The sequence below is a fragment of the Schistocerca gregaria genome, chromosome X (genome assembly GCF_023897955.1).
Source record: "Schistocerca gregaria isolate iqSchGreg1 chromosome X, iqSchGreg1.2, whole genome shotgun sequence".
In the NCBI taxonomy this organism is placed as follows: domain Eukaryota; kingdom Metazoa; phylum Arthropoda; class Insecta; order Orthoptera; family Acrididae; genus Schistocerca; species Schistocerca gregaria.
In genome coordinates, this window is record NC_064931.1 from 775,880,825 (window position 1) to 775,887,331 (window position 6,507).

Here is a 6,507-nt window from a genome sequence, read left to right on the forward strand (position 1 = left end):
GTTCCTTTTTCTTTGTCTTACCATTATATTACCCATCTGAAACCTTCTGGTGTCTCCAGGTCTCTTCCACGTATACAACCTCCTTTCATGATTTTTGAACAAAGTGTTGCTATGATTAAGTTATGCTCTGTGCAAAACTCTACCAGGTAGCTTCCTCTTTCATCCCTTGCCCCGAGTCCATATTCACCTACTACTTTTCTTTCTCTTCCTTTTCCTACTATTGGATTCAAGTCCTTCACAACTATTAAATTTTCGTCTCCCTTAACTATCTGAATAATTTCTTTTATCTCATCATACATTTCGTCAATCTCTTCGTCATCTCCACAGACAGTTGGCACATAAACTTGTACTACTGTGCTAGTGCTGGGTTTCGTGTCTGTCTTGGCTGCAATTATGCGTTCACTATGCTGTTCATAGTTTTATTCATTATTAAACCTACTCCTGAATTACCCCTACTTGATTTAGTATTTATAACCCTGTATTCACCTGACCAGAAGTCTTGTTCCTCCTGCCAACGAACTTCACTAATTCCAATATATGTAACTTTATCTAACTTATCCACCGAGAGAGATAGCGCAGTGGTTAGCACATTGGACTCACATTCGGGAGGACAACCATTCAAACCCGTCTCCAGCCATCCTGATTTAGGTATTCTGTGAGTTCCCTAAATCGTTTCAGTCAAATGTTGAGATGGTTCCTTTGACAGGGCACAGCCGATTTTCTTCCTTAATCCGACCTTGTGCTCCATCTCTAATGACCTTGTTGTCGATAGGATGTTAAACACTAATCTCCTCCTCCTTTAACCTATCCATTTACGTTTTTAAATTTTCTAGCCTACTTGCCTGATTAAGGTGGTGGTGGTTAGTGTTTAATGTCCCGTCGACAATGAGGTCATTAAAGACGGAGCGCAAGCTCGGGTTAGGGAAGGATTGGGAAGGAAATCGGCCGTGCCCTTTCAAAGGAACCATCCCAGCATTTGCCTGAAACGATTTAGGGAAATAATGGAAAACCTAAATCAGGATGGCTGGAGACGAGATTGAACCGTCGTCCTCCCGAATGCGAGTCCAGTGTGCTAAGCACTGCGCCACCTCGCTCGGTCCTCATTAAGGGATTTGACATTCCACACTCCAATCCGTAGAACACCAGTTTTCTTTCTCCTGATAACGTCGTTCCCCTGCGTAGTCCCTGCCCAGAGATCTGAATGGGGGACTATTTTACCTCCAGAATATTCTACCCAAGAGGATGCCATCATCAATTAACAATACAGTAAAGTTGCATGCCCTCAAGAAAAAATTATAGCTGTAGTTTCCAATTGTTTTCAGCTGCTTTAAACACAAGCGACAGTAAATGCTTCAGTGTGGGAATAATGTCCAGTCATGAGTTCAGTGCTGGCTTTCGTAAATCCTCGATATTGTGATATAAAAGTCTTAGTATCCGTGGATGAACAGATTTGCCTATGTAATACTATCACACAAACTGCTGCCATGTTAAATGAAGTTCTCAAGCTTTCTCAGAGGCATTAGGTGGTCGTACAGTCTCAACAAGGGACTTCTCTGAACAGTTAAACTTTTTAACAAAAGAGAGTGCACTTATACACAAGATTATCCTTTAAAAAACTTAATGTATTCCAGCCACACGATCCAGCATTCTCTAGAAGAACGTCTAAGCTGGTAGCCACATGTTTACAGATTCTACACTCCTGGAAATTGAAATACGAACACCGTGAATTCATTGTCCCAGGAAGGGGAAACTTTATTGAAACATTCCTGGGGTCAGATACATCACATGATCACACTGACAGAACCACAGGCACATAGGCACAGGCAACAGAGCATGCACAATGTTGGCACTAGTACAGTGTATATCCACCTTTAACAGCAATGCAGGCTGCTATTCTCCCATGTAGACAATCGTAGAGATGCTGGATGTAGTCCTGCGGAACGGCTTGCCATGCCATTCAGACCTGGCGCCTCAGTTGGACCAGCGTTCGTGCTGGACGTGCAGACCGCGTGAGACGACGCTTCATTCAGTCCCAAACATGCTCAATGGGGGACAGATGCGGAGATCTTGCTGGCCAGGGTAGTTGACTTACACCTTCTAGAGCACGTTGGGTGGCACGGGATACATGCGGACGTGCATTGTCCTATTGGAACAGCAAGTTCTCTTGCCGGTCTAGGAATGGTAGAAGGATGGGTTCGATGACGGTTTGGATGTACCGTGCACTATTCAGTGTCCCCTCGACGATCACCAGAGGTGTACGGCCAGTGTAGAAGATCGCTCCCCACACCATGATGCCGGGTGTTGGCCCTGTGTGCCTCAGTCGTATGCAGTCCTGATTGTGGCGCTCACCTGCACGGCGCCAAACACGCATACGACCATCATTGGCACCAAGGCAGAAGCTACTCTCATCGCTGAAGACGACACGTCTCCATTCGGCCCTCCATTCACGCCTGTCGCGACACCACTGGAGGCGGGCTGCACGATGTTGGGGCGTGAGCGGAAGACGGCCTAACGGTGTGCGGGACCGTAGCCCAGCTTCATGGAGACGGTTGCGAATGGTCCTCGCCGATACCCCAGGAGCAACAGTGTCCCTAATTTGCTGGTAAGTGGCGGTGCAGTCCCCTACGGCACTGCGAAGGATCCTATGGTCTTGGTGTGCATCCGTGCGTAGCTGCGGTCCGGTCCCAGGTCGACGGGCACGTGTACCTTCCGCTGACCACTGGCAACAACATTGATGTACTGTGGAGACCTCACGCCCCATGTGTTGAGCAATTCGGCGGTACGTCCACGCGGCCTCCCGCATGCCCACTGTACGTCCTCGCTCAAAGTCCGTCAACTGCACATACGGTTCACGTCCACGCTGTCGCGGCATGCTACCAGTGTTAAAGACTGCGATGGAGCTCCGTATGCCACGGCAAACTGGCTGACACTGACGGCGGCGGTGCACAAATGCTGCGCAGCTAGCGCCATTCGACGGCCAACACCGCGGTTCCTGGTGTGTCCGCTGTGCCGTGCGTGTGATCATTGCTTGTACAGCCCTCTCGCAGTGTCCGGAGCAAGTATGGTGGGTCTGACACACTGGTGTCAATGTGTTCTTTTTTCCATTTCCAGGAGTGTACATATGAAGATGCTATGCCAGATGTAGGCACAGAGCCAAGTTCTACTTTAATCATGTACTTGTACATACAACCAATAATCTGTAAGAGTTTATAAATAAAAAGATTTAAGTGATACATGTTTTTTTTATTTCAATGTAAAACCATCTCCCTGCTCACGTTACTGTAGAGTCATAACTCATCACTATGGATGAGTGGGTGAAACATCTTCATCACCAGAACTTCATAGTAACAGATTGGTCCTGCAGTACTAGTGAAGACCAGTATAAAAAGAAGAATGAAACACTTCTTCCTGATAATACACTTTGTAAGACGGAAAAAACGATTCACCATACAGGAATTATCCAGAGGGGACGGAAATCGACAAACAAATGATTACAATTTCAGAAAAAAACTGGACGACTTATTCAACAGAGAGAACTTCACAAATCGAGCAAGTAAGTAAGTCATTGGTCCACCCCTGACCCATATACAAGCAGTTACTCCTGCTTGCCGCTGATTGATGGAGTTGTTGATGTCCTCTTGAGAGAGAGCGTGTCAAATTCTGTCCAACTGGCCAATTAGAACGTAAAAATTCCGAGATGGCTGGAGGACCCTGCCTATAATGCTCCAAACGTTCTCAATTGGGGAGAGATCAGAAGACCCTGTTGGTCAACGTAGAGTTTGGCATGCCCTAAGACAAGCAACAAGAACTTTGTCGTGTGGGGGCGGGCATTATCTCGCTGAAACAAAAGCCCTGCATGGTTTGCCATGAAGAGCAACAAAATGGAGCATTAGAATATCATCAATGTACCGATGGGCTATAAGGGTGCTGTGGAGGCTATTTGAAAACTTAGATAATTACAGTAAAAAAAAGTATAGGATGAGTTATAAGGATTTAGACAATTATTGTATAGAAAATGGTTATTTAAATGTAACTGGAGAAGACCACTTGGAATTTATTGTTTATTTTATGGGGCAGGATATCACATGGCCCAATTTGGAGCAAGAGAGGGACGACAGAACATTTTAATTTTCACTGTCTATACTTTCCAAATAAATTCATAAAACTTTGTCAAGATGACCAGGAAAGCTTCAGGATTCATACTCATAGCTAGTGAAATTCAAAAACGTAACGAAATAATTTTTTTACATGTGAAATTTCATCATTTATTCACTTAGAATTGGCTGCATTTGTTGCTATAGGTCCACTTTTCTGGATAAGTAAGAAAGATTCTTTGATGAATTTTCCACAGCAAACAAACCATACTTACAGATCTATCAAACTCTAAAATTTTCCAAATCTATTAAAAACTGTGGTAAAAACTGAGATAATTAACTATAAAATTTGAGTTTTTTCTATATGTGAAGTTTAAGATGTAACAGCTCATTCATTTTTCACAAATTAAATAAAACATTGTAAATATGATAATTTCAATCTAGGTACTTCACCACCATCTAAAAATATTCATCCACATACACAATTTATTAATGAACCTGGTTTACATTCTGAAATTATGAGTTGACATTCACCATTTGCAGAAAATTTTCGAGATTAGGTTCACGAAGTAGCTTTACTACTCATTTGAAAACGAGGTGAATATAAAAGGAAAGAGAAAACAACTCTCTTGGAAATTTAACAAACAAAAGAAATGAAGAAATAAATACAGTATTACCATATGTCGTTTCCCAATTAAGTGACCAAAATTTAAGACCAACTTTTGTTATTTTAAAATTATGTGATTTTCATTACTAGTATTATGTTATTCAAACACATTTTAAAAATGTGCATAATCAAATAGATATAACCAGAAACAGACATAAAAATTGCGAACAATTTTTAAGAATTAATTATGTGCCAAATTCAACAAATGAAACAGAGGTTAAGGATTATTTGCAACAAAAATTATTTTAATACTTTGAATAATTATTCACAAGAACAGTTGCATGAACATATAAATAATCTAAAAAATTATTCTTAAAATGTAAAACTAAATTTCCAAATACTTTTATCATAACCAACTTTAAATTAATATTAATAATTACTTTTAAATGCATCTAATAAACAAAATGTGTCAAAAGTGTATGATTCAATCAACTCAAATATCAATTCTTCAGATAATGTTGACATTAAATATTTTTTGTTAACTTTCACTCTAATATCAAATAACTCTATCTTCTTTAAACAAACAATAAACATAATAAAAATTATATTGAATACCAAAAATGTTTAAAGTTTCGTCAAATCTCTCCATTTATATACAAAAATTTTATTAGCATTTAGAAAAGTTAAAACTCTTGCAATTTGGAGGTTTTGAAAAATCATAATTATTTAGATATACAAGAGCTATAAAAATACATTTTCCTCATTTAAGCAACTATTGTGTGAATTGTTGAAACCTAACCATTTAAAATTAACTTTATTACCTCTCTTATTTGAAACATTCCCAACAAGGGAAACATCCAGAAATCTCGTTTGTAACAGTACTTATTCATAAAAAATTTCGTTTTATTTCTTCTATATTTCAATTTATATGTGATTGCATTAAAATGAACAACATCTTCAATTTCAAACATTTCTGTTGACCAATTAGTTGTATATCCACTCTCAAAAATTCCTTTCAATCTACTTAATCTTATTTTACCACCAACTTTATATTTAGCTCCAATATCTAAAAGAATTGTTAGATAAACAGTTTTTAATAAGATTTTTTCAGATTCCTTAATTGCATCTTTTGATTGCACTTTTATTTTTGAATGTTTTCTGTTATTATATTCATAAATTAGTTTAGGAACTAAGTCACTCTATTTATAATTTCCTTAAAACCAAATATCATCCACGTTTTTTTCTTTCAATTTAGTATTAAATGATTCAACAACAGTCGATTTAATTCACTAAAAGTTGAATTATGATTAATGTAAGATTTTTAAACTACATTGAAATTCTTTACTATAAAGTTCTTATCACTATCTGTTTGTAAATTTTTTGGTTTTCTTGACATGAAATTTTTTAGTAGGAATATTTATGCCAGTTTTATTGTTACCTGGAATTGCACAGACAAATTTTGAAAAAAAACAATGTCTATGACATTTAATAAATATTGATATCGTATATTTACATTTATTTCTTTTAAAATTCATTCCAAACAGTTTATAAAGTTCAGCAATAACTTGTTCACAAATATTTAGAATTTCATCTAGAATATGTTTTCTTCGTTTTCCATTTTTAGTTATGTGAATGAAGCATTTCAGTAACCTTTTTACACTTCAAACAGTAAATGTGAAAACCGTTCTTCATTCATATGGAATAGTTACTCTTCATTAATTGAACTATTCAACTGTGTTAAATTACTTGTATATTCAGGTTTCTAACAAATTTTGATAATTCACTCAGTAAATAATATTTGTATAC